The sequence below is a fragment of the Capsicum annuum genome, chromosome 12 (genome assembly GCF_002878395.1).
Source record: "Capsicum annuum cultivar UCD-10X-F1 chromosome 12, UCD10Xv1.1, whole genome shotgun sequence".
NCBI classification, from domain to species: Eukaryota; Viridiplantae; Streptophyta; class Magnoliopsida; order Solanales; family Solanaceae; genus Capsicum; species Capsicum annuum.
Window position 1 is genome coordinate 5,637,208 of NC_061122.1, and position 19,875 is coordinate 5,657,082.

The following is a 19,875-nucleotide window of genomic DNA, read 5'->3' on the forward strand; positions in this document are numbered from 1 at the left end:
AAAAAGTCACAATCAATTGAAAAGGTCATAATCATCCATACCAAAAAGGTATCTATTCAAATTGCATTTTTTTTCTTGGCGTCTTTTCGAGAAAAACCTATTCATTTTTTACTATACCTCTTAAAAAACCAACAATTATGCAGTGAAGGAAAATATATTTTGAATTCCTCCATGCTTGGTTTTCCCTTTAATGAACTTTCAAATATTATATTTTTGGCTTAGACACTGAATAGAACTAGCAATAATCAATCAGAGGCAGATTCGAGATCTATCATTTGTGAGTTTTGAACTATAATATAATATCTTTTATTTATTGAATTTGTAATAGGTTTTTTATATTTTCTTTATCTTATATTATTTGTCATGTTTTCCTTTTACAAAACTTTTAAGGAGAAACTAATAAAAAGTGCAAATTTACTAATATGATACTATTAAGCTTACATTAAATATTATCATTACCTATTATAATTGTTTATCCTTTTATTAAATTACTAAGGATAAAGTTAAAAGATATTTTATTATCTCTTGATTCTTTAAACATGTCAATTAGTTTAAGACAAATTCATTTAATAAATATATCAAATTGTATGAGACGGGGAAGGAGTACCTATTAAACCAGTCTTTATACTATAATACATAACTTAGATCGATCAAAACTATTAACTTTTGTCAAACTGAAAAACTAAACAATAATTAAAAAAAGATATCTTCTTTGTCTTAATTTATGAGTCATTTTTTATTTTTTGATAATAATTTATCTTTGACTATAAATTTAAAAATGATATTTTTGAATTTTTAAAAATAAAATTTATATATTTAAAAATTACATAAAAAAATACTTATTATAAATCATAATTATTAATAATTTAAAATATTTAAATAATATACAAAAAATTTATAATTAAAAATAAATTTATTTAGATCTCGAAATTCAAAAATCAATACATGTATAACTATCATCATGAGATTCCTTGTGATAAGGCAATCTCATCGATGCGATAATGCAAAGTATGAGGCCAAACTAAACTGAATGAGAATCGTCAGCCTTTTTAACAATTGGAAAGAGAATAACGTTTGCTGGGATAATATCTATGAAAAAGTTATGCCAGTAGTATTATTAGATCTAAAATAATAAATTTTAATAATATTTTTAGATAATTATAATAATAGCAATTTACTTATAAGTTATAGTAACTTATTAAAAGAGATATTTTTTTAAGTATATTTTCATAAATCGTTTTGAATTATTTAATTTAAAATTAGTTCCTTATTTATAGGATTGTAATCAATATTTTTCTTAAATTATGTATTGATAATTATGGTAAATATATGTTACTAATTTTTTATTTAAAATATTACACACTCTTACTTATCAGATAAATTTATTGGAAGATTGCGTGTAAATCAACTATCTCTCTCTCCATTCTCTAATACTCAACCCCACCTCTCTCTTTATCCATTATAATACTCAACCTTTCAAAACTTTATTGAAACTTGTGTCTCCATATAATATTCATATTTTCTTCTTGAAAATACAAAATTGTAAAAAGTGAATTTCATACTGGGATCTCTTTCATATTATACTCATCTTCTTAATTAAAAAATCTGAGTTTCATAATTAACATTCATCTTCTATCTGAAAAAAAATACTAAATTGATATATTTATTTATTTTTCATTCTCTATTGTGAATTATGTCTAAACCAAAATTTGATTCTACTCCTTCTCAAAAAAGTCCTAGAATAATTGAAAATAGTAGCCCCATTCAACTTTTTAGACCTTCGTTTAATTTAGATTGTTTCACTTCTTCTTGTCTATCGAAGTGTAAATTTTTTTTTTTATTGAAAGTGGGTTTTACAACAAGAATCAAAATAAGCGCACACGAAACAACGTGCTTACAACAAATCCAACAGCGCACACAAAACAATGTGTTTAGTTGTTTCGTGTATGAATTCTGTATAAAATCGGTATGAAATAAGTATAATGATTGCATAAGTTGATATAGAAATCGACTTTCATCAAATATTATACGTTATTATTTATTTTAGTGTATGAAATAAATATACAAACTTGTATTTTTTGAATTATTTCATGTCTGAAACCTGTATAATATCAATATTACATTCAAGATTTATAAAGTAGTTTCTTACATGTTATATTTATATGAAATGGGTATAATGTGATTGTGATATTCAATGAAGAAGATATACTTAAGATTATAAATTGAATGGAATCAGTTTAGAAAGTGTTTCCTTACATGTCACATTGGTATGAAATAGATAAGAAGATATACTTAAGATTATAAATTGAATGAAATCAGTTTATAAAGTGTTTCCTTACATGTCGCATCTGTATGAAATAGATATATACATTAATATTTATGGATTACGATATTAAGTTAGGTGATACGAATTTATATACTCATTCCATATACTATGTGCTTCTCTCTTTGAATCAAGATTCTATCCCATCTACTTTTGTATTAAATTAAGATTTAATGAACAATGTCATATTTCATACTGAAAAAAACAATCATGATTTGTAAAGAAAAATTACAGTAAATCTGGTTGACACAAACTTAATTGATATCCAATTCATTCAACGATGTGAAATACAAAACAACTATTAAATTAACATAACACCAAATAAAAAACTGCTTAAATACAAAAACTAAACTTTGTTCATACCAACAATCATAAAAAGACAGTAATAATAAGCACCAAAAAAATATTAAAATACAATATTTATGTCTATGTATGCAACTCTTCAATTAATTAACATACAATATTCATGTCCATTATTTGCATGGGAGATAGTGGATGGACTTTGGACAAAGTAAAGTGGATAAGGAGAATTACGAAACAAAGCTTCCTCTTCAGAATCCATTCTATAGTTTGCCATTGGTGTTTTGAGATAAATTTCGAAAAGGGAAAATAGGAGAAGAAGATAAGTGGAAAATGTGATTTTAGTGACATATGGAAGTGTGTTTGGATGATATTTTGAGAACAGAATTCTTTGAATTATACGTTTATGATCTTCATTAATTATATGAAAATCGTTTAATGAGATATTTAAGGTGATGAAGATATCTGACAATAATTGACATCCTCTTTTTTGGGGTAGAAGAATCTTTTTTTTTTTCATATAAATAATTGGTATTTTTTAATTTATTAAAAAGAAAAAAATATTTTGATTTTATTATTTATTTATAAGATTTGCTATAACTTGATAAAATGAAAACTATGCTATAAGTTGTAATTTTCTATCTAAGGAATGCTATATACGTTTTTTCCCCAATAGTTATCTCTTTAATTTGGTCCAAAATAAAAACAAATTTATTTGCCATTAAAATTGACTTATCTATTGTAAATAATTTACTTATTTTGTGGATGTTCACATACCATGCATACTTCACATACTACACCTACTACACATAATGTTAGAGCATGTAATGAAATTATTACTCTTGTGTATATCATTCACATACTACACCTATTACGCATACTATAGCCTATAAAAGGCACTCCTTACTCCATTGTAAAGACACAAAAGTAGAAGAAAATAAAATCTTCTCTTATATCTGTAGGTCTCTCTCCTCTCCCCTTTTGTTTTAGTATATTTCAGAATGTTTATTTACAACACGTTATCAGCATGAGATCCATTATAAGGTACGTATTTATTATGTAACTATTTGTTTCCAGACTCTACACACACACACACAAATAAATTGCTAAAGAGAATAACCTTTTGATAATAATTTATTAACAATATATGATACTATTTAAATTTATTTGAGATGGCTATCTTATTTTGAAAATATCATTATATCTAACTTATTAATCTTTTTATGATAGTTTCACTATGTCAAATTTATCAAAACTTGAGTTTGTGGCACTGGACATTACCGGAGAGAATTATTTATCATGGGTCCTTGATGCTGAAATTCACCTTGACACTAGAGGTCTTGGGAATACTATCAAACAAGAAAATAACGCATCTTGTCAAGATAAGGCGAAAGCCATGATTTTTCTTTGTCATCACCTCCACAAAGGATTAAAAACTGAATATTTAACTGTGAAAGATTCACTCGAATTGTGGAACAACTTGAAGGACCGATATCACCACCTAAAATTGACGGTATTACCCAGAGCTAAATATTACTGTATACACCTTCGGTTTCAAGAATTTAAAACTGTGGTTGAGTATAATTCTGCTATTCATAAAGTAAGTTCAATATTAAGATTATGTAGAGAAACCATCAATGATGAGGACTTACTAGAGAAAAATTTTTCCACCTTTCATGCTTCTAATGTATTGCTACAACAACAATATCGTGAAAAGAGATTTAAGAAATATTCAGAATTGATTACATGCCTACTCGAAGCAGAGCAGAATAATACTTTGTTAATGAAAAATCATGAAACTCATCCCATTGGATCTACTCCATTCCCTGGAGAGGACATGGCAGAGGACGAAATAATTATCGTCATAATGGTTGAAATAAACGAGAGAATAGTAAAAATTCTCAAAATAATCCTTGAAAGGGTAAAGTTAATAGTTGTCACCGATGTGGTATGAAAGGTCATTGGGCGCGTGTTTGTCGTACGCCTGATTATTTTGTCAAACTTTATCAAGCTTCCCTTAAAATAAAAGAAAATGATGTGGAAGTACACTTGACCTTTCGAGGTGATGATGATGAAGCAGCCTCATCAAATACATATGATTATGTTGAGGCAAATCTTTCTTATAATGATGATGACTTTAAGGGCCTCTCAGATATTACCCATTTGAAAACTGAAGATTTCTATGAGGACATTGATTGAAGAACTGATCACCTTAATTAGTTGAGAATAAATTATAAAGAAAGTTATTATTTTCTTTTGTTTGCAATTATGTTTTTCTGTTTTATTAAAGTACCATGTATTTCTAATTTCTAAATTTCGTATGTTAGTTTTTCAAGTTTCTTATAATATATTTTTTTTTATTTGAAGAATATGAAAATTCCCCAATCATCAATTGGATTCAAAATAAGTTACGATGATATATGTCTTATGGATAGTGCTACCACACATACTATTCTAAAAGATAAGAAATATTTCTCTTATTTGGTGTTGAAAGAAGCCAACGTTAATACTATATGTGGTAGTACAAGATTAATTGAAGGCTCCAAAAAAGCTAACTTATCACTTCCCGAAAGAACAAATTTGATGATTGATGAAGCATTATATTGTAGTAAATCTCAAAGAAACTTATTAAGTTTCAAAGACATTCACCAAAATGGCTATCATATTGAGACTACAAATGATGGAAAAATTGAATATCTTTATATTACTATAATAATGTCGGATAATAAATATATACTTCAAAAATTACCCGCTTTCTTTCAGCTTATACTACACAAGTATTAGCACTGTTGAAACACATGCCATAGTAAATTAAAAGTTTACTGATTCAAACAGTTTTATTATTTGACATGACAGTTTGGGTCGTCCCGGTTCTAATATGATGCGCAAAATCATTGAGAATTCATATGGACACTCATTGAAGAACCAGAAGATTCTTCAATTTAAAGAATTCTCTTGTGTTGCATGTTCTCAAGACAAATTAATTACTAGGCCATCAATAATGAAAGTGAAAATTGAATCCCCTATATTTCTGGAACGTATACATGGTGATATATGTTGGGCCATTCACCCTCCATGTGGACCATTTAAGTATTATATGATTTTAATAGATGCATCTACAAGATGGTCACATGTGTGTTTATTATCAACTCGTAATTTGGCATTTGCGAGATTACTTGCTCAAATAATAAAGTTAAGAACACAATTTTCAGATTATACAATAAAGATAATTCATCTTGATAATGTGGGTGAATTTACATCCCAGGCTTTTAATGATTATTGTATATCAACTGTTGAACATTCGGTTACCCATGTTCATGCTCAAAATGGTCTAGCGGAATCATTGATTAAACGCCTCCAATTAATGTTAGACTAAATGCTTATGAGAACAAAACTTCCCATTTCGATATGGGGTCATGCTATTTTGCATACAACAGCTCTTGTACGGATAAGACCCACAAGTTATCATAAAGTCTCCCCATTACAATTAATTTTTGGTCAAGAGCCAAATATTTCCCGTCTAAGAATTTTTGGATGTGCGGTGTATGTTCCAATTGCTCCACCACAATGAACAAAAATGGGTCCTCAAAGAAGATTGGAAATATATGTTGCATATGAATCTCCTTCTATTATAAAATATTTGGAATCTATGACTGAAAATTTATTTACGGCAAAATTTGCTGATTGTCATTTTGATGAAACAATATATCCAACATTAGGGGGAGAAAATAAGCAGTTGGAAAAGGAGATAGACTGGAATGCATTATCATTATCTCACTTAGATCCACGTACAAATAAATATAAACTAGAAGTTCAAAGGATAATTCATTTGCAAAACATTGCAAATAAACTGTCAGATGCATTCACTGACCTATCAAGGATTACAAAATCTCACATCCCAGCTGCTAATGCTCCTATTAGAGTAGATGTCCCGATAGGACAATTGAGTAATGCAAATGAGTCTAAACCACACTTAAAACGTGTTAGACCAATCGGTTCTAAAGATAAAAATCCTCGAAAAAAGAAGAGGAACAAATGATCAAAATAATCATAATATGGAGGAAGCTACTCATGAAGAGCAGTAAGACATAACAATTGATGAAATCTCAGAAAAGGTTCAGACACCTAAAATTAATGAAAATAAAGAAATCTCAGTCAGTTATGTCTCATCGAAAAAAATATGGTATCGAAATGATATAATTGTCGATAATATTTTTGCTTATAATATTGCTAATAAAATAATGCAACAAGATGAGGATCTTGAATCAAAATTTATCGAATAATGTAGACAGAGAAATGATTGATCAAAATGAAAAGACGCAATCAAAATTGAATTGGCTTCGCTTGAAAAATGCAAAGTTTTTGGACTTATAGTCCAAACACCTAAAGGAATAAAGCTAGTGGGTGTACAAATGGATTTTTGTGCGAAAACGAAATGAGAAAAATGAAGTCATAAGATATAAAGCACGACTTGTAGCACAAGGATTTTTGCAAAGACCTGACATTGATTATATGGAGACATATTCTCCGGTGATGGATGAAATCACTTGCAGGTATCTTATTAATTTGGCAGTTCATGAAAAACTTGATATGCATCTTTTGGATGTTGTCACAACCTAGTCATATGGCTCATTAGATAGTGATATTTATATAAAAATTTCTGAAGGATTCAAAATGCCTGATGCGTATAAAACTTCTCGAGAAAATTGTTTAATCAAGATTCAGAAATCCTTATACGGATTAAAACAATCAGGATGCATGTGGTATAATCGTCTTAGTGAATACCTATTTAAAGAAGGGTATAAAAATGACTCAATCTGTCCTTGTGTCTTTATTAAAAGTTCTGGAACTGAATTTGTCATAATAGCTGTATATATTGATGATTTGAATATCATTGAAACTCCTGAAGAGATTCCAAAGACAATAGAATGTTTGAAAAAAGAATTTGAAATGAAATACCTCAGAAAGACAAAATTTTATCTTGGTCTACAAATTAAATATTTTACAAATAAAATATTTGTCCATCAATCCACATATACTGAAAATATTTTGAAGAAATTTTATATAGATAAAGCAAATTCATTGAGTACCCGAATGGTTGTAAGATCACTTGATATTAATAAAGATCCATTTCGACCTCATGAAAATAATGAAGAATTTGTTGGTGCTGAGGTACCATATCTTAGTGCAATTGGGGCATTCATGTATATTGCTAGTAATTCCCGATCAGATATATATTTTGTTGTAAATTTATTAGCAAGATTTAGTTCCTCCCCGACACGAAGACATTGGAATGGTATTAAGCATATATTCAGATACCTCTGAGGAACTATTGATATAGGACTATTTTATTCAAATGAGTGCGATTCACAATTAATTGATTATGCAAATGCAGGATATTTGTCTGACCCATATAAAGGTCGATCTCAGACAGGTTATTTGTTTACATGTGGAGGTACAACTATATCATGGCGTTCAACAAAACAAACCATGATTGCTACATCTTCAAATCATGCAGAGATAATAGTCATTCATGAAGAAAGTCAAGAATGTGTATGGTTGAGGTCAATAACTCAATACATTCAGGAAATATGTGGCCTTACTTTGAAGAAGAATATTCCAACAATATTGTATGAAGACAACACCACATGCATAACTCAATTAAGAGGAGGATAAATTAATGGAGACAAAATAAAACATATTTCACCAAAATTATTCTTTACTCATGATCTTCAAAAGAGGGGTGAAATAGATGTTCAACAAGTTCATTCAAGCGATAACCTAGCAGATATGTTCACTAAAGCATTGCCAACATCAACCTTTGAGAAGTTGAGACTCAAGATTGGAATGCGTCGTCTCCTAGATATTAAGTGATGTTTTTATCAGGGGGAGTAAATACGCACTGAACTCTTTTTTTCTTCACTAAGGTTTTGTTCCACTGGGTTTTCCTGGTAAGGTTTTAATGAGGTAGCAAACACGACGTATTACAAACCGTTATGTATATCTTATTTCCTTTAGAATTTCTCTTTGACATGAACATTCAAGGGAGAGTATTGTAAATACTTTACTTATTTTGTGGATGTTCACATACCATACTTCACATACTACACCTACTACACATAATGTTAAAGCATGTAACGAAATTATTACTCTTGTGTATATCATTCACACACTACACCTATTACACATACTATTGCCTATAAAAGGCACTCCTTACTCCATTGTAAAGACACAAAAAGTAGAAGAAAATGAAATCTCCTCTTATATCTATAGGTCTGTCTCCTCTCCCCTTTCGTTTTAGTATATTTCAGAATATTTATTTACGACACTATCATACATTTAGCATAGTAACCTTGTCCAATCAAAAGCATTCTTGATTTAAAGTTGATATCCTTTGTGGTCATTTGGTGGAGTGTATTATAAAGGTAATACATACATTATTATTAGTTTAATGTGTATTATTAGGGGTTGTTTCGTAGAATGCATTGAAAAATATAATGCACGTATTAGTTAATATATATTATTTAGGGGTTGTTTGGTAAAGTGTATTAGAAAGTTAGTGCATATATTAGTTTAATATGTATTAATAGTATCTTGTTTGATATATCTTTTTATTCTATGTATAATTAATGTTTGCATTAATTATACACTTCATTGTGTATTAAGGTGTGTATTACTAATACCTCAAAATTCACGTCATTAGTAATGCAATTGATCTAATGCATGCATTAACATGCTTAAAGACACTATTATCCCTCAAAAAAAAAATTTCGCATTCTCTCCAATATATATATTGAGGTTATTATACAAAAAAATTTAGCAATTATGTAATTCATGTTATTTTTAATACATCGAACCAAATACTGCACAAGAACAATAAAAGCATAATTAATGCAAGCATAACTAACATAAGCATTGCTAATATAATCATTACTAATGCATCATATTTTACATTATTCTTATACACTCTACACCAAATGATCCCTTAGTACGTTGTTTGGTATATTTTTGCCTATGTATAACTAATACAAGAACGTTAGTTATACACTCTATATATGGTGTGTATTCGTAATACACATCATTTCCTATGTAAGTATGCATTAGTAATACAAAGATTTTAAACACATGCAGTAACTTATTAGATGTCTTTAATACCCCTCAATTTTCCTATCAGAATATTTCACAATTTCTTTTCCCACCATTTTAATTTGCGAAAGTGAATCCACCTGGTACGGAGGTTGGTGGAGCAGTATAGGGAGAGGAAGAAGGATCTGCACATGGTGTTCATCGACCTGGAAAAGGCGTACGACAAAGTCCCCAGGGAAGTGCTTTGGAGATGCTTGGAGGTGAGTGGAGTACCGCAGGCATATATCAGAGTAATTAAGGATATGTATGAGGGAGCGAAAACCCAGGTGAGGACGGCGGGAGGAGACTCAGAGCATTTCACTGTACTGACAGGATTGCATCAGGGATCTACTCTTAGTCCCTTTTTGTTTGCGTTAGTAATGGAGGTGTTGACGCGGCGTATCCAAGGGGAGGTGCCGTGGTGTATGCTTTTTGCAGACGATGTAGTCCTGATAGATGAGACTCGAGGGGGTGTGAATGACAAATTAGAGTTGTGGAGGCAAACTCTGGAGTCTAAAGGGTTCAGGGTGAGCAGAACCAAGACAGAGTATGTGGAATGTAAGTTTAATGACGTGAGGCGGGAGAATGAGGTAGTAGTGAGACTAGAAGCACAGGAGGTAGGGAAGAGGGATAAGTTCAAGTATCTCGGGTCCGTGATCCAGAGTAACGGTGAGATTGACGAGGATGTCTCGCACCGTATTGGGGCGGGATGGATGAAGTGGAAACTCGCATCGGGGGTGCTGTGTGATAAGAAGGTGCCGCCCAAGCTTAAAGGCAAATTCTATAGGGTGGTAGTCCGTCCGGCCTTGCTGTATGGAGCGGAGTGTTGGCCAGTTAAGAACTCCCACATCCAAAGAATGAAGGTGGCAGAAATGCGGATGTTGCGCTGGATGTGTGGACTGACCCGAGGGGATAGAGTTCGGAATGAGACTATCCGGGAGAAGGTTGGTGTGACTTCAGTGGAGTGTAAGATGCGGGAAGCTCGATTGAGATGGTTCGGACACGTCAAAAGGAGGGGCATGGATGCCCCGGTCCGTAGGTGTGAGAGGCTAGCGTTGGATGGTTTTAGACGGGGTAGGGGTAGACCGAAGAAGTACTGGGGTGAGGTGATTAGGCGGGACATGGAACAGTTACAGCTCACCGAGGACATGACCCTAGATAGGAAGGTCTGGAAGATGCGAATTACGGCAGAGGATTAGGGCCAGTTCGGGGCGCTAGTGTAGGGAATTATTTGGTGGGGGTGTATTCCTGTTATGATTCCGTATTCAGTGTTCCGTGTCCCGTGTTCCATGTTTATTACGAATATGTGTGCTTGCCTCTGCTTTATATTCCTGCATTCCTGCTTTACTCTGTTCTATATTCTTTATGGGTGCCGTATCTATGTTACGTCATCTGCTTCTGTGCTGTACTATGTGTTTGTATGATGTCTCGTGACTTGAGCCGGGGGTCTTTCGGAAACAGCCTTTCTACCTCATCAGAGGTAGAGGTATGGACTGCGTACATCTTACCCCCCCCAGACCCCACTAAGTGGGAATACACTGGGTTTGTTATTGTTGTTGTTGAATCTTCTAAAAATATTTCACAATTTCTTTTCCCATCATTTTAATTTACAACAATGAATAGTTGGTTTAAATAACCGCAACATATTTTTGCTTTGTTTCGAGGGCCTTTAAAAAGATTTTAAAAAAAAATCTTGAGACTATTCCTTAATTTTATATCATGTGTTTTATTTTTATTTCGATTATGTTAATCCGTCGGCGTAACATTTCATGCGCAAAGACAAAGGTCTTGCAATTAATCCTTAACCTCTACATACTAGTTCAATAATACTAATTATGTTTGAGATGACAAAAGAACTTTGTTGCAAAAAAAGTATACAAAGTTAAAGAAGGGTATTTTTGTGAACAAATATTTCTTTAATAAAAATTATGTACTCCGTAAGATATATTATTTCTAATACATGAAATCAAACAATGTATAAGAAACAATATCAACTTAACTAATACAAGTATTACTAATACACTATATTATGTGTTGTTCTCGTACACTCTACCAAACGACCCCTTAGTACTTTATTTGGTATATTTTTTCAATCATATGTATAACTAATGAACACTCTATTATTGTACATTGAGGTATATATTATTAATACCTCAAAATTTATGTATTACCAACGCGATGAATCCAATGCATGCATTAACATGATTAAAGACAATATTATTCCTCAAAATTTTTTTTGCATACTTTCCAACATATATATGGAGGGTATTTCTATTAAAAAAATAAAAAAAATAATGTAATTCATGTTATCTTAAATATATCAAATCAAACACTGCATAAGAAAAATATAAGTATAGCTAACACAACCATTACTAATGCAACATATTTTGCATTATTCTTGTACATTCTATCAAACGACCTCTTAATTTTATATTATGTGGCAGCATTGATTCTAGTTCGTTCTACAAAAATTATTTTATTATAATTAAAATAATTTAATTTAAAATATTTAAAAATTATTTTAATTATCAATTTTAAATTTTTTTATTTTCTTCTTAAATGCTTGTCGTATCTAAAACAAACAATCGCTATATAAAATGAGACAGAAAAAATATATCATTAATAAGACAATCCTTTAGATTGTAATTATAAGGTCCCCATGCCCTCAGAATATAGGACACTTGGGGGTTAGCATTTTCCCATGATGTAATTGCTTACGTATTATTGTGATATTTATGTGAACTAATAAATCAATTCACCTAAAAAATTAACATTGAAGATTATTGGATTTTAATAAATGAAAGAGACATGAATTTAAATTATTTTCTATATATTACGGGTACTTTTGATTATTTTCTTTATATATTATTATCGTGAGTTTTTTCTCTCGTGCTTTTGATCTTTATTAGTTTGATCGATAATTGAAACACAAATGAAAGAGTTTTTAGAATGACGTTAATGAACACATACAACGTTAAGCCAACTCTTTCTTAGCCTGTTATGCCTTGTCTGATTTTGAACTCTTCGTTTTTAGTCTTACTTCGGCTCTAACGAAAATTGAAAGATGAGAGAGTACTTAGAAGTCAAATTTGAAGCTGAACTTTACCTATATGATATTTCATAGGCAATGAATATATATTGCTTCATGAATAATTGTGCTATCAATGGAATCGATTGAATGACCTTAACTATAGCGATTTACTTTTTTTTAAAAATAAATTAGCCTAATTTAATGCATTATAATAGGTTACTTATATTTTTAAGTGTCATAATCAATTATGTTGAAAAACATTTATATTAACAGTGTATAAAAGTTCAATCATAACATAAAACCTACTTGAAGATTTTCAAATTATCTTTCATAATTGCACATTATCGACCAAAGGGGTCATGTCAATTCCTTGTTTCCCATGGGAGTATACCAAATTATTCCAACAATAACTTTTTTTAATATTAGGTATATGTATCTTTGTTTTGGGGTGCATTTATTTTTAGCCTCATTTGTTCTTGGCCAAAATTCGCTTTCGCAAACTGACATATCAATAATGGTAATTATTTTCAAAATTATACTACATTTCTACCATACTTGTCACGTTCACCTTTTTGCACTTGGATTATATGAACTTTAAATTATATTTTAATATAAATTTTTTCATCATTTTGATATGAAAAAAATTATAATTTATAATAGTATTTTTCATAAAGGTTTTGAGTATTTTAGTTTTTATTTAAATATTTAATTAATGTAATATAATTTATGTTTGAAAATTAATTCAATTAGACTTTCGAATAGCAAAATAAGAACGACTACAACAACATATTTAGTGTAATTTCACAAGTAAGTCTAGAGAGGGTAATGTGTATACAACTTATTCCTATCTTATAAAGATAGATAGACCTTCAATTCAAATAAAGTATATCGAAAGCCTTTCCGATAACCTCCGCCCTATATCTCTTAAAGCTACTACAACCCATCAATCCAAATCAGTGGTGGAGCCAGGATTTTCATTGAGGGAGTTCAGAAGTAAACATACGGATTCTAGTCGAAAGGGGTTCAACATATACTAGATATACATAAAAAATATTTTTGATCATATAAAAATAATATAATTTTTCGTCGAAGGAGTTCATTCGAACTATAGTTGTCAAGTGGGCCGGGCCAACCCGTCCCACTTAAATAAACCGGCCCGGTTTGACCCGGCCCAATAAGCCTTAGGTCTTTAGGGTTCCGGGTCCCGGGGCGGTTATTTTTCTAATTTGGGTCAGGTTAACCCAACCCGGACCTAGACAGGTCCAGGCCCGCCGGTTAGCCGGCTCAGCCCGGCCCAGAATCTTTTTTTTTTTAAATAATTTTTTTTTTTTGTATAAATTAGTATATAACTATACAAATATATATTGTAATGTATATATATTATAGTATATCTCATTTAAAGTATTGCATATACATAGAATAGATTGTATATATGTGAATAGATCTTCCATAGACGTGTATATTTAACGTATGCATGTTTATATATTTTATAAATTAGTATATAACTATACAAATATATATTGTAATGTATATATATTGTAGTATATTTCATTTAAAATATTACATATACGTAGAATAGAGTGTATATATGTGAATAGATCTTCTATAAATGTGTATATTTAACGTATACATGTGTATATATTTTATAAATTACTATATAACTATACAAATATATATTGTAATGTATATATATTGTAGTATATCTCACTTAAAGTATTACATATACATAGAATAGAGTGTATATGTGTGAATAGATCTTCTATAGACGTGTATATTTAGCGTATACATGTGTATATGTTTTATAAATTAGTATATAACTATACAAATATATATTGTAATGTATATATATGATAGTATATTTCATTTAAAGTACTACATATACATAGAATAGAGTGTATATATGTGAATAGATCTTCTATGGATGTGTATATTTAACGTATACATGTGTATATATATATATATATATTGTAGTATATTTTATTTTAACTTTAAAGTTTAAAGTAGTACATATATATTTGGATGGTGCGTATGTATGTGTATATATTTTTTAAATTCTAATGTAGTATATACTATATATATAGTGTATATGTATTGTTTAACGTATTTATAATGTATATAGGTGGGTATATATAATTTATATTGAATTTTTTTTTTAAATATTTTTGACCGGATTTGATCGATTTTTTAATTGGATTTGACTGGGTTGGGTTAAGTGGGTCGGATTAGGATGGTTTTTGATTTTTTTACTATTGGGCCTGACCCGACCCACTTAGACCCCTCCCCGTACCCGGCCCGTCCCTCAACCCGGTTAAATAATACGGGCCGGTTCCGAGTTGGCCCGACCCGGCTCACTTGACAGCCATAATTCAAACCCCGTAAATTCAAGGTGGCTCCACCACTGATTCGGACCAACTCCATTATTTAGCTTTATTACTATCGAGCATAACATACATGTTGAAATGTGAAAAATATTTTAAAAATATAATCAACAATTTGATTATAGTATAAAAAGGGCCCCATTGTACAAATGAAATGTACCCATGCATTTAATTAGAAAATATATTTTGATGTCTCCATTATCGTATTATTTTGTTGCAGTTTACAGGCGGTAGATGAATGTCGATCGGTTTTGATAAAATTTTTGGTAAAGATTAGATTTAATTAAATTAATTCTCCAAAAGATATTAAATTTAATTATTATATATCATCGTTATTATTTAACAAATATCCTATTTAATATAATATTTGAACTCAATAAAGTAAGGTACACGCATAAGACACCTAAATTAGTATTTTAAAACGAAGGGAGCAATATAATCAACAATTTGATTATAGTACGAAAAGGACCCCATTGTACAAATGAAATGTACCCATGCATTTAATTAGAAAATATATTATTGTAGTCGAGTCAACTTGCAGTGAAACCTACAAAGGTAATAAATATCATTTTACAATTTCAGCTTTCTTTGGGAATACATAAACAAGTTCGTAAGCAATGATGTCTTCAATTATTTTGTTTCGCAAGCCATATAACATATGAGTGGGTGAATCCAGATCAAGAATTTAATTTTTTTACTTTTTTATATATATATATAATGATCAGTGGCGGAATCAAAATTTTCAGTAAAAGGGTTCTAAGTTGTAACACTCCAACTTAGGAAAGAGTCTCACATCAGCAAAACACAGGAGGGATGTTGGGTATATAAGTGAGAAGCCTTACTCCCCAGCGACGCGTTTTAAAGCCGTGCGGGCCTGGGCCCAAAGCGAAAAATATCACTAGTTGGTTAGGGAGTTACAGGAGTCTCTTGGGCCTTGATGGTTCGGGATGCCTGTTGCGGCTAGGACCTCGGCTCGGGTCGTGGCAGAATGGTATCAAAGCCGCTCTTGTGTCAGCCTTGTCGATGTGGGCCAGAGTTCAAACTGAGTGTAGACAAATTTCGGTAAGGCGGGGCAAACCTCAGTCCCGAGTGTAGGCAAATTTCATTCGGTGAGGCAAACCTCAGCGAGGACACTAAGTCCATAAGGGGATGTAAGCAGGGCAAACCTCAGTCCTGAGTGTAAGCAAAATCCCATTCGATGGGGCAAACCTCAGCGAGGACGCTGAGTCCATAAGGGGGGTGTATGTAACACCCCAACTTAGGATGAAGTCCCACATCGGCTGAGTCCATAATAGGGGTGTATCGCTGAGTCCATAAGGGGGGTGTATGTAACACCCCAACTTAGGATGAAGTCCCACATCGGCTGAGTCCATAATAGGGGTGTATCGCTGAGTCCAGAAGGGGGTGTATGTAACACCCCAACTTAGGATGAAGTCCCACATCGGCTGAGTCCATAAGGGGGGGTGTATGTAACACCTCAACTTAGGATGAAGTCCCACATCGGCAAAACACAGGAGGGATATTGGGTGTATAAGTGAGAAAACCTTACTATCTAGCGACGCGTTTTAAAGCTGTGTGGGCCTGAGCCCAAAGCGGAAACTATCACTAGTGGGTTGGTGAGTTACAGGGGTCTCTCGGGCCTTGATGGTTTGGGATGCCCGTCGCGGCCAGGGCCTCGACGCGGATCGTGAAAGAATGGTATCAAAACCGCTCCTGTGTCAGCCTTGTCGATATGGGTCAGAGTTCAAACTGAGTGTTGGCAAATCCCGGTAAGGCGGGGCAAACCTCAGTTCTGAGTGCAGGCAAATCCCATTTGATACCTCAGCGAGGACCCTGAGTCCACAAGGGGGGCTATATGTAACACCCCAACTTAGGAAGGAATCCCACATCGGCAAAACACAATAGGGATATTGGGTATATAAGTGAGAAAGTCTTACTCCCTAGCGACGCATTTTAAAGCCGTGTGGATTTAGGCCCAAAGCGGACAATATCACTAGTGGGTTGGGGAGTTACAGGGGTCTCTCGGGCCTTGATGGTTCGGGATGCCAGTCGCGGTCAGGGCCTCGGCTCGAGTTGTGATATAAGTGAATATAAAAACTAATCAAATGGGGTTCAATATTTAATAGATATATACGTGTAAAAAATAATTCTAATCATAAATATATAACATAATTTTTCACTGAAGAGGGTTCAGATGAACCTCCTAACATAAGTGTTACTCCGACACTGATAACGATCTCAAGTTAATAAGTTTAATTACATTAATAATTTGATTCACAGTTAAATAACTATACATATTTATTAAACTTTTAATATATATGTAAGATATGAACTCAACGTTAAAGCTTTTACTATACACGAAATTCAAAGAAGGATCGCGTACGGTTCGATATTAAAGCTTTTACTATGCCCGAAATTCAAAGAAGGATCACACAACGGATACCAGACAAAATTAATTAATAAAAAGTGGAAAATATGACTTTTTCTATTTGTATTTTTTTCTCTTTGTTAGGTTAATGACATGGATTTTCTGCATCAAGTTCCTGTCTTCCTGTCATCCTGTCTATAAGACATGAGAGGTCAATTAATTTGTGCGGAGGGAAAAATATTATTAGCACTTTTCAATATGTTTATGAAGAGTCAAGAAAGTCATTTCTGTGGCCCCTTTGTAATGTCCAAATGAAATGAACCTTGTGTGATTAACAAACATCATGAACATGTGACGTTGTTTAGTCAAAGAAATCTTAATTTGTTTCAAGTATTTGGAAAGAGAATAATTAATGTATTATATGATTAAAACTAATACTATATATTATGTTGAAGAGATGTTATTTACACTTCATAGATATATTTAGGTTTGCTCTGACTATTTAGGTTTGGTCTGACCGAAAGTTAGAGGCAAATTTAAGATTTGAAATTTGTGATTTTATACTACTACTTTGATCAAATTTATTAGGTTCAGAACTATTATTTTTACATATTTATAGTGAATTTTTTTTAACGCATATACATAAGTTGAGTCAAAATTTATGAACATAGCTGAACTTAGGGGTGTGAAAAAACAGAATCGACCGACAAATTGAATCGATAAAAATACTATTGGGTTATTGGGTTAATTGTTTTTTATTGATTTTATAAAAAAATTTATTGGATAAACGGTTCGATTTTGATTTTAGCTTATTGGGTTATTGGTTAAACATATATATATATATATATATACACACACACACACCATGATTCTTCTGTCTATCAATAACCGCATGCATTGCACGGTGGATGTGAAGAAGTAGACCATTGTCTTGGCAATAATGAGCCAAGTTAGTATTTGCGGTGAATCCCCCGTTAAGTAGTCATGCATTACGATCGGAACGTCCAATTCTCTAGCAAATACAGCTCTTTTCATCATTTCTTCGCATGTACCTGCAGTAGCATTCAAGTAATGCCCTTTGATTTCACCTGTTTCAGTCTGTGCTTTAAAAAGTGCTTCGGCACAAAATAAGAAACGATCTCTCCAACGCATAAATGGTTGTGAGTTCACGTTCTCATCATCTTTGGTAAAATCAAGTCCACCGCGAAGACATTCATAAACAGCTCTACCGTAGTTTTTAGCAGATAACCCCAATTTAGGTTTAATAGTACATCCCAACAGGGGACGACCATACTTGTTCAATTTATCTCTTTCAACTTGGATCCCATGAGGCAGACCTTGGAAAGTTTTAATATAAGCAGTAGGGACTCGCAGATCTTCCAGACGTAGAGCGCGCAGGGCTTTGAACCCAAATACATTACCTACAATGGAAGTAAACATGTTGGTAACGGAACCTTCTTCAAAAAGGTCTAAAGGGTAAGCTACATAAGCAATATATTGATCTTTTTCTCCAACAACACGCTCGATGCGGTAGCATCACCCTTTGTAACGATCAAGACTGGTAAGTCCATCGGTCCATACAGTTGTTCATGCACCAGTAGAAGATTCGGCAGCTACCGCGGCCCCTGCTTCTTCAGGTGGAACTCCAGGTTGAGGAGTTACTCGGAATGCTGCCAATATATCAGTATCCTTGGTTTGGTACTCAGGAGTATAATAAGTCAATTTGTACTCTTTAACACCAGCTTTGAATCCAACACTTGCTTTAGTCTCTGTTTGTGGTGACATAAATCCCTCCCTACAACTCATGAATTAAGAATTCTCACAACAACAAGGTCTACTCGACACGAATTACGCGTTAATAAACTTTTCACAGGAATCTTTCAGAAAATTTCCAACTAATACTAATATTATTAATTAATCAGAATGGTTGATTATTTGACCATGGTATTTGATTTGCCAAATACATCATTATTGTATACTCTTTCATATATATAGCGCAACCCAATTTTTATTTTTTATCTTTTTTTTTTGAAATGGAAATACCTAACTAACCTAAATAATAAGAACTTCCCCCTTGACAGTGGTATATGTTGTATATGTAAATCCTAAAAGTGAAAATATATGGAATTCCGCTATGAAAGGTATAAAAAAGAAAGAAAAACGCAAAGAAAAGAATAGGCTAGGCATAAATCAATATGCTGAAATTTAACTAAAAAATAAATAAGAAAAATAAGAAGAGGAGCCCATTAGATCCAAATAGTGAATCGTAATAGAAATATAAAATAAAGTTCAGGTTCAAATTCCATAGAATAGATAATATGGATGGGATTGTCTATAATGATAGACAAAT

The 19,875-nt window shown here is 32.0% G+C and overlaps 1 pseudogene; it reads right to left on the reverse strand.

The window, feature by feature from the left end:
- LOC124889542 overlaps nt 1–19,408 on the reverse strand; it is a 34,749-nt pseudogene extending 15,341 nt beyond the window's left edge.
- Nucleotides 19,409–19,875: the final 467 nt, after the last annotated feature.